General features: G+C 40.1%; 1 pseudogene; it reads left to right on the top strand.

Annotated features, from left to right (window-relative positions):
• The first annotated feature begins 9,624 nt into the window (after positions 1–9,624).
• On the top strand, positions 9,625–10,334 carry LOC115865848 (ubiquitin-conjugating enzyme E2 G1 pseudogene; annotated as a pseudogene).
• Positions 10,335–10,717: the final 383 nt, after the last annotated feature.

Below are 10,717 nucleotides of genomic sequence, written 5' to 3'. Positions count from 1 at the left end.
TTTTCAAATCCCAGATCTTCAGCAAAGGTCTAAGACTAGGGAATGCTAGTCTTAGACTAGTTGCACCGCACGGCATGTGGGATCTTAGTTCCCTGACCAGAGATCAAACCCGTGCCCTCTGCAGTGGAAGTGCGGCGTCTTAACCACTGGACCGCCAGAGAAGTCCCTGTTAGCTTTAATTTTGAATTGGTTTTTAGATTAAAAACATTGAGAGCTCTTATACTAAATACCTAGACTTTGGCTTCTCTCACAAAACCCAGTGGATTTAGAAACTTATGCCCATATTTGGCAGAACAAGTGGCAGGAGCTGAGGGCACCAGCCCCTTTCCAGAAAAATGCAGACTCCACATTCTCCCTGACAAGGACACTCAGCAAGCCCCGCTTACGGAATGCCCTGCCTGGTTCTGCAGGTACTGAGTTTGTCACTTTTATTCTAGGCCCTTCCCTTCCAGGAAAAAGTTCCTGCAAGGCCCTTTCTCTGGCTGTTCCTTCACTTTGCACACCTGGGAACTCACTTCCTCATTGACTTGTTTTGGCCTCGCTCAGATGTCGTGTTGCACGTGCCTTTTGGCTGTTTCAGATGTGTATGTTCTGTTTGCCTTTTTAGAGCAATGGTTCTGGATTCTTCAGGATTCCTTTGGGAATCTGAGAAAAGCTATGGCTCTCCCCAACCCTTACCCCAAATGCACACGTGTGCAACGTTTGAGCTACAATTGTGCAGACTTATGGACCCCGATGGGCTAGATGATTCTTGGCTGCTGTGTTAGGAACTGCTGATTTAGGGCAAGGACTGTCTTTCCCATAAAACAAATTCAACGCTGTGGCATCAATTCTGTGGGGCTCTACAGTGCACGGTGCCACTGAGTGTTGCCTGGTGGGCGGATGGCAAGATTATCCATTAAAATAGTCATTTAAGCTCCCTCTGCCCAGGTCTCAGGGGCACTTGCACTAATTTTTGTCACCCTCGAGTCATTCGAAGAAGACGACGCAGCTGGCTATAGACCCATGGATTCAGACATCCCAGCTGCCCTTGCATTTGACAAATAACCACAGCCTTCACCTTGTTATGAAAAGAGCACAAATCCAATTAAGAAAGTTTTTCCAAAAGAAATAACAGTGTTGATTTCTGCCCCCACCCCCCGCCTCTCTCCACCCCTTTATGTCCTGGAATAATGCTGTGCTGATAAGAACATGGATAAATTAATTACAGCTTGGAATGTTATTTATGGCTAAGAAAGAACACTAAATCTACACATACAGTGTTTGACATTTGAATACAAGCATAGCCCTTATGTTTAAAAAAAAAAAAACCCTCAATCCATCCAGTTTACACTGACGTATGTCTAATCCTTTTAAATGCTGTGGATTTGAAAATCACAAAGGTAACAGTATGCTGGCTGTTCTACTCAGCCAAAGAACAAGGAGACGCAGGAGTGAGATTAGCATCTCTTCAGTTCTTTGCATGTCTGAGATTATTTCAGTGTACCTCCAATTCCTGATAACACAGAAGCACTCTTGTGGCCAAAGTGCCTGAAATGGAAATGCATTGGCAAGCCTGAATTTAAAACCAGTGCAGGCAGGCTTTCTGGGAATGTGTGTGAAGGTCACTTTTTTTTAGAAACGGACTGTCCACAGCCATTGTCATGGTTTCTGTGTTATTTCAACCAGGACCTCAGCCTGGAAGTCTGGATTCATGTGGGTTTCTGCAGGTCCTCCACGGGGATTGAAGGAAAAAGTGAAGAAATCAGGAGTGGTGTCCAGCATGACTCAAAAGGGGATGAGAGGAAAAATATTCAAAGGAAATCTTTAGAAAAGCAAATTCCAAAATAATGGGTTGGCCAAAAAGTTCATTTTTAAGTGCAAAATTTGTAAACAGTGAAAAGATTTTGATAACAGTCTATTGTTTGTTAATTTTTAAAATTGTCCTTTATTTTATTTAAAAATTTTTTATTGAAGTAAAGTTGATTTATAATATCGTGTTAGTTTCAGGTGTACAGCACACTGATTCAGTTATATTTATATATTCTTTTTCAGATTCTTTTCCTTTATAGGTTATTACAAAATACTGAGTATAGTCCCCTGTGCTAGACAGTAGGTCCTTGTTGGTTGGTAACAATCTTGATTTTCAAACTGAATCCTTATTCTAAGTAGTGTCCTAGTTTAAACTCGGATCCCTTTCCTTACAATTTTTCCCAATAAATAAATCTTTTCCGTGGATGACTAGTCAGTTCAATTCAGTATTTATTGAGTTCCTCTATGGGTAGGTTGTAGAGCACCCAATCAAATGTATGTTCAAATTCACCCATCTTGCAGATTAGAGCTAAAATATCCTTTCTCTTGCTAACCTCCCCCATGTCCCAACCAACACACACAAAGACTTTCTGGCAGAAGTGATTTTCTCTCTCTGCTGGGGACCACTGTGCAGGTTCCAACAGCACCAGGGTGTCACCTATGACTACGCCCTCCACCCCCAACAATGATCTCAGGACTTCTTTTCATTTCTGAAGCCCCTACCAAAGGCCAGTCTGTACCGACTTTTACCAGGCATCTCACAAGAGTTTCAGGGCTGATCTCCTGGCCCAGTCCCACCCTCTTCATCCATCCTTGCATGGTCCACTTCACCATTCTTCATTTTCTGCCTCACATGTCAGTAATCAATGACCATGTCGGCTGTCCTCCAGCAGTAAGCTCTACCAAGGGACAGGTTCTACAAAGGGACTTGCCTTTCAGTCATCTACTATGACCAGCAAGGAGCTTGGCATGTGGAAAGAGATTCCTAGATATTTCTTGAGTGGAAAACGAGTTGCTCATCTATGTGTGATTTGGGGGATGCCCCTTTCTGGACCAGTCATGGACCAGACCATACCACCTGGTGGTGTCTGAGCATGACAGAGCCTCAGTGAACATTTGCTGAATTGAACTGAATTGAATTGAATTTTGGAGCATGGAAATTTGTACTAGAAAGGTAAATGGGAGGAATAAGTGGGAATGACACTATCTAAATTAAAATCCAGTGCTGTGACAGCAGATCGGACATTTTCTCCTCTGATACTATTCTTGAAATTACAAAATGCTCAAGGTATCAAAAGCATTGAAAAATTGGTCAAGGGAATTGTCTTTATTGAATGCCATGATCATTCAGTGTTCTATTTCTCTTGGCAGCAAGAAAGAGTAAAAAATAAAATTGGGATGGGCTCTGGGGGAACAGGCTCTGCAGGTAACCAGCTATTCTCTAAACCTGAACTAAAGCACTTGAACTCTCTGTTTCTTGTTTTGCTCATTTGTCACTCGGGGTGATAGGAATACCTGCTCTATCTGACTCATTGCATTGGCATCATAAAGTAAAATAGTTTCTTTAAATCCCTGTGAGACAAGGCAGTAAATTGAAAATAAGAAAGATAGGGAAGAGTGTTTTGAACAAGGCAGCTCAATGAGTTCTTACTTTGATCCATCCTTTAGCCTGAACACAAAGCCATGACAGATAAGGTATAAAAATAGAAAGCTAAAAAGAGATATCTGGCTCAACAGAGGCAGAAGAAAACTCCTGAAAGCCTCTGACCCAGGGGGCTCTTTGTTTAAAATCAGCAGGGAGTTTGGCTCCTATGGGATAAACCCAAGACACAAACACCCAAGATGGCAGACAAGAACTAAGTACGTTGCTTAAGTCAAGAACTGGGATGGGAGCCCCATGGCTTTCCATTGCCTGGAGACCAATATTTTAGAAGAATGAGAGTCTAGGAATGTGGGGCTGGAGACCCAAGCCCCAGCCAAAAACTGAGCCTAGTCACATGCTGGCCTCATGATGGCATGGACGTCCTCACAATCACTATGGGACAGAAACCCCAAACTGCCTTTATAAAATCTGGTCCAGGATGAGGTCACAGAGTCCAGGTGAAAGCTATCACAAAATGATCATCAGGGAAAAGCTCACTGGGTGGGGTGGAGGCAGGTGCGCAGCCAAACGAAAAGAATAAAAACAAAACCCCACTCAAAACGAGTCTAAAAATTAAAACTCTAAAACATGTGAAGAAATATAATATGAAAGACAGTCAAAAATCCTTGACTCATTTTATGAAGCTAGAACACTCATACCAAACTGGATAAAAAAAGACAAAAAAGGAAAGTCACAGCCAATATCACTTCTGAAAATAGATGCAGAAATGCTAGATACATGGTATATCTCTCCATCTATTTGTATCATATTTAATTTCTTTCATCAGTGTCTTATAATTTTCTGCATACAGGTCTTTTTTCTCCTTAGGTAGGTTTATTCCTAGATATTTTATTCTTTTTGTTGCAATGGTAAATGGGAGTGTTTTCTTGATTTCACTTTCAGATTTTTCATCATTAGTGTATAGGAATGCCAGAGATTTCTGTGCATTAATTTTGTATCCTGCTACTTTACCAAATTCATTCATTAGCTCTAGTAGTTTTCTGGTAGCATCTTTAGGATTCTCTATGTATAGTATGATGTCATCTGCAAACAGTGACAGCTTTACTTCTTCTTTTCCTATTTAGATTCCTTTTATTTCTTTTTCTTCTCTGATTGCTGTGGCTAAAACTTCCAAAACTATGTTGAATAAGAGTGGTGAGAGTGGGCAACCTTGTCTTGCTCCTGATCCTAGTGGAAATGCTTTCAGTTTTTCACCATTGAGGATGATGTTGGCTTGTCATATATGGCCTTTATTATGTTGAGGAAAGTTCCCTCTATGCTTACTTTCTGGAAAGTTTTTATCACAAATGGGTGTTGAATTTTATCAAAAGCTTTCTCTGCATCTATTGAGATGACCATATGGTTTTTCTCCTTCAATTTGTTAATATGGTGTATCACATTGATTGATTTGCGTATATTGAAGAATCCTTGCAGTCCTGGAATAAACCCCACTTGATCATGGTGTATGATCCTCTTAATGTGCTCTTGGATTCTGTTTGCTAGTATTTTGTTGAGTATTTTTGCATCCATGTTCATCAGTGATATTGGCCTGTAGTTTTCTTTCTTTGTGACATCTTTGTCTGGTTTTGGTATCAGGGTGATAGTGGTCTCGTAGAATGAGTTTGGGAGTGTTCCTCCCTCTGCTATATTTTGGAAGAGTTTGAGAAGGATAGGTGTTAGCTCTTCTCTAAATGTTTGATAGAATTTGCCTGTGAAGCCATCTGGTCCTGGGCTTTTGTCTGTTGGAAGATTTTTAATCACAGTTTCAATTTCAGTGCTTGTGATTTGTCTGTTCATATTTTCTATTTCTTCCTGATTCAGTCTTGGCAGGTTGTGCATTTCTAAGAATTTGTCCATTTCTTCCAAGTTGTCCATTTTATTGACATAAAGTTGCTTGTAGTAATCTCTCATGATCTTTTGTATTTCTGCAGTGACAGTTGTTACTTCTCCTTTTGCATTTCTAATTCTATTGATTTGAGTCTTCTCCCTTTTTTTCTTGATGAGTCTGGCTAATGGTTTATCAATTTTGTTTATCTTCTCAAGGAACCAGCTTTTAGTTTTGTTGATCTCTGTTATCATTTCCTTTATTTCTTTTTCATTTATTTCTGATCTGATCTTTACGATTTCTTTCCTTCTGCTAACTTTGGGGCTTTTTTGTTCTTCTTTCTCTAATTGCTTTAGGTGCAAGATTAGGTTGTTTATTCAAGATGTTTCCTGTTTCTTAAGGTAGGATTGTATTGCTATAAACTTCCCTCTTAGAACTGCTTTTGCTGCATCCCATAGGTTTTGGGTCATCGTGTCTCCATTGTCATTTGTTTCTAGGTATTTTTTTATTTCCTCTTTGATTTCTTCAGTGATCACTTCGTTATTAAGTAGTGTATTGTTTAGCCTCCATGTGTTTGTATATTTTACAGGTCTTTTCCTGTAATTGATATCTAGTCTCATAGCGTTGTGGTCGGAAAAGATACTTGATACAATTTCAATTTTCTTAAATTTACCAAGGCTTGATTTGTGCCCCAAGATATGATCTATCCTGGAGAATGTTCCATGAGCACTTGAGAAAAATGTGTATTCTGTTGTTTTTGGATGGAATGTCCTATAAATATCAATTAAGTCCATCTTGTTTAATGTATCATTTAAAGCTTGTGTTTCCTTATTTATTTTCATTTTGGATGATCTGTCCATTGGTGAAAGTGGGGTGTTAAAGTCCCCTACTATGAATGTGTTATTGTCGATTTCCCCTTTTATGGCTGTTAGTATTTGCCTTATGTATTGAGGTGCTCCTATGTTGGGTGCATAAATATTTACAATTGTTATATCTTCTTCTTGGATCGATCCCTTGATCATTATGTAGTGTCCTTCTTTGTCTCTTCTAATAGTCTTTATTTTAAAGTCTATTTTGTCTGATATGAGAATTGCTACTCCAGCTTTCTTTTGGTTTCCATTTGCATGGAATATCTTTTTCCATCCCCTCATTTTCAGTCTGTATGTGTCTCTAGGTCTGAAGTGGGTCTCTTGTAGACAGCATATATATGGGTCTTGTTTTTGTATCCATCCAGCCAGTCTGTGTCTTTTGGTGGGAGCATTTAATCCATTCACATTTAAAGTAATTATCGATATGCATGTTCCTATTCCCATTTTCTTAATATACCATGTTCTTGGATTGGAAGAGTCAACATTGTGAAAATGACTCTACTACCCAAAGCAATCTACAGATTCAATGCAATCCCTATCAAACTACCACTGGCATTTTTCACAGAACTAGAACAAAAAATTTCACAATTTGTATGAAAGCACAAAAGACCCCGAATAGCCAAAGCAATCTTGAGAATGAAAAACGGAGCTAGAGGAATCAGTCTCCCTGACTTCAGACTATACTACAAAGCTACAGTAATCAAGACAGTATGGTACTGACACAAAAAGAGAAATATAGGTCAATGGAACAGGATAGAAAGCCCAGAGATAAGCCCATGCACATATGGTCACCTTATCTTTGATAAAAGAGGCAGGAATGTACAGTGGAGAAAGGACAGCCTCTTCAATAAGTGGTGCTGGGAAAACTGGACAGGTACATGTAAAATATGAGATTAGATCACTCCCTAACACCATACACAAAACTAAGCTCAAAATGGATTAAAGACCTAAATGTAAGGCCAGAAACTATAAAACTCTTAGAGAAAAACATAGGCAGAACACTCTATGATACAAATCACAGCAAGGTCCTTTTTGACCCACCTCCTAGAGTAATGGAAATAAAAACAAAAATAAACAAATGGGACCTAATGAAACTGCAAAGCTTTTGCACAGCAAAGGAAACCATAAACAACACCAAAAGACAACCCTCAGAATGGGAGATAGTATTTGCAAATGAAGCAATTGACAAAGGATTAATCTCCAAAATTTACAAGTAGCTCATGCAGCTCAATAATAAGAAAACAAACAACCAAATCCAAAAATGGGCAGAAGACCTAAATAGACATTTCTCCAAAGAAGATATACAGATTGCCAACAAACACGTGAAAGCATGCTCAACATCATTAATCATTAGAGAAATGCAAATCAAAAGTACAATGAGATATCATCTCACACCAGTCAGAATGGCTATCATCAAAAAATCTAGAAACAATAAATGCTGGAGAGGGTGTGGAGAAAAGGGAACACTCTTGCACTGCTGGTGGGAATGTGAACTGGTACAGCCACTATGGAGAACAGTATGGAGGTTCCTTAAAAAACTACAAATAGAACTACCATATGACCCAGCAATCCCACTACTGGTCATATACCCTGAGTAAACCATAATTCAAAAAGAGTCATGTACCAAAATGTTCATTGCAGCTCTATTTACAACAGCCCGGAGATGGAAACAACCTAAGTGTCCAGCATCGGATGAATGGATAAAGAAGATGTGGCACATATATACAATTGAATATTACTCAGCCATGAAAAGAAACGAAATTGAGCTATTTGTAATGAGGTGGATGGACCTAGAGTCTGTCATACAGAGTGAAGTAAGTCAGAAAGAGAAAGACAAATACTGTATGCTAACACATATATATGGAATTTAAGAAAAAAATATGTCATGAAGAACCTAGGGGTAAGACGGGAATAAAGACATAGACCTACTAGAGAATGGACTTGAGGATATGGGGAGGGGGAAGGGTAAGCTGTGACAAAGTGAGAGAGTGGCATGGAAATATATACACTACCAAACGTAAAATAGATAGCTAGTGGGAAGCAGCCACATAGCACAGGGAGATCGCCTTGGTGCTTTGTGACCACCTAGAGGGATGGGATAGGGAGGATGGGAGGGAGGGAGACCCATGAGGGAAGAGATATGGGAACATATGTATATGTATAACTGATTCACTTTGTTATAAAGCAGAAACTAACACACCATTGTAAAGCAATTATACTCCAATAAAGATGTAAAAAAAAATTCTTGCAATTCAATAATAAAAAGGTAAACAACCCCTCCCACACACAAAAAAGAAATGCTAGATACAATATTAGCAAACTGAATCCAGTAATTCTAAAATAAGCACTATATCACAATAGAGGTAGGTTTATCCAGGAATGCCAGGCTGGTTTAACACAGGATAATATGAGAAAATCAGTGGGTGTAATTAACATGTTAGTAGTATTAATATTAATATTATGATGTGATGGTCAATTTTATGTGTCAACTTGACTGGGCCACATGGTGTACAGATAATTGTTCAAACACTATTCTGGGTGTTTCTGTGAGTGTGTTTTGGGATGAGATTAACATTTAAATCTTTAGACTGAATAAAACAGATTGCCTTTCCCCAAATTGGGTGGGCTTTACCCAATCAGTTGAAGACCTGAATAGAACAAAAGACTGACTCTCCCATAAGTAAGAGTAAGTGAGAATACTTCTGCCTGACAGCCTTTGAACTACGACGTCAGGTCTTCCTGGTTCTACTGCTCTTGGTTCTTCCATGGTAGCATCTGTCAGAAGAGAGCACAGCATCCATTCCCAGGGCCTGAGATCCACACCTACCAAAAGTAATCTAAGCAGAGGAGAAATTGGTTCCCTTGACTCCTAGAAAGCATCCTCCTGCGACTTCAGAGGAAAACTCCTCTCCCAGCACCGTTTATGTTTCTCAGAACCAGCAGAATCACTTCCTGGTGATTTAAGAGTAGGCATTCAAAAAAGGTCTGAAGACTTTAATTCAGAACTTTCCAGTTGCTCTTGGGGCATTATAAAGTGAAATCATACCATGGTTCCAGGCTACCAAACTATGGAGCGACATGGAGATAGGAGCGTTAGTGCAGCGATGTGGAGATAGGAGCGTTAGTGCAGCGACGTGGAGATAGAAGCGTTAGTGCAGCTGCAGAGCAATGATCCATGCCTCCTCTGTGCAGAATTGACAGCAGGGAGGGAACAATCGAGTACATAAACGAAGAGAGCACAGACCCATGTAATATGTGAACTTTTTCATCTGCACAAAAACATCTAGAATATTCTTTAAAAGAATAAAATGCTGCCTTGTGCGCTCCGCGGCGGCATGGGCACCCTCCCCTTCCAGGCGTGAGGCGCTGTGAAGAAAGCAGAAGCGAGCGGACTCCAGGGGCAGCGAGGCAGTGCCCCAGCCCAGCCTCCGTCGCCTTCGGCGCTCCCGTCGTGTGGGGCTGGGTTCCTCAGCACACCCAGCTCCAGCAGCCCCAGAGCCTGTCCTCAGTCCTTCGGAAGCCCCGGCACCAGCCCGGGCCCTTGGCGGGGAGGATGACGGAGCTGCAGTCTGCACTGCTACTGCAAAGACAGCTGGCAGAACTCAACAAAAATCCAGTGGAAGGCTTTTCAGCAGGTTGAATAAATGACAACGATCTCTATCGATGGAAAGTCATTATTGGTCCTCCAGATACATTTTATGAAGGCGATGTTTTTCAGGCTCATCTCACTTTCCCAAAAGATTATCCCCTTAGGTCTCCTAAAATGAAATTCGTTACAGAAATCTGGCACCCAAACGTTGATAAAAATGGTGATGCATGCATTTCTATTCTTCACGAGCCAAGGGAAGATAAATATGGCTATGAAAAGCCAGAGGAACACTGGCTGCCTATTCACACCGTGGAAACCATCATGATTAGTGTCATTTCTATGCTTCCAGATCCTAATGGAGACTCACCTGCTAATGTTGATGCTGCAAAAGAATGGAGGGAAGACAGAAATGGAGAATTCAAAAGGAAGCTTGCCCGCTGTGTAAGAAAAAGCAAGAGACTGCTTTTGAGTGACATTTATTCAACAGCTGTAACTTCACTCATTTCAGGGTCTCCGACTGAGAAACATGGCACTGTTTTTCCTGCACTCTACCCCACCCATTGCTGGACTTCTGTTGTAACAATTTGGCAAACACTGGCTGGAACTGGGCTGCAATAAAACATGTCAGTATCAATGCTGACAGGAGCCTAACAAGTGCCAGCTTACAGATGATTATGCATTTTGAATTCTAAAGAACTGTTTTAACCTTCAGGAAGAATTGTAAAGACCTGTACATAGCACAACATGATCCGGAAAATATATATACTGTTCATGTACATCCACAAACACACCTTGTACCCAATAATGCTTTCTTGTAGTAAAATAAGAATCATGTAAATTCTAAAAAGATTTTAGCAGGTTTTCTTTCCCTATTCATTGTTCTTATCAGTTTTAAAAGACTCCTTAAAGCATGTCAGATAAAAAGCAATTAGGATTAAAAGTTTCCATTTAACTTCCTTTAAACTATTGAGGCTTCATTAAACCCTTTTCACTTACTAAAC

This window comes from Globicephala melas, chromosome 4 (assembly GCF_963455315.2).
Source record: "Globicephala melas chromosome 4, mGloMel1.2, whole genome shotgun sequence".
In the NCBI taxonomy this organism is placed as follows: Eukaryota; Metazoa; Chordata; class Mammalia; order Artiodactyla; family Delphinidae; genus Globicephala; species Globicephala melas.
Note: the sequence above shows the minus strand (reverse complement) of the source record. Positions and strands in the feature narration are given on the sequence as shown.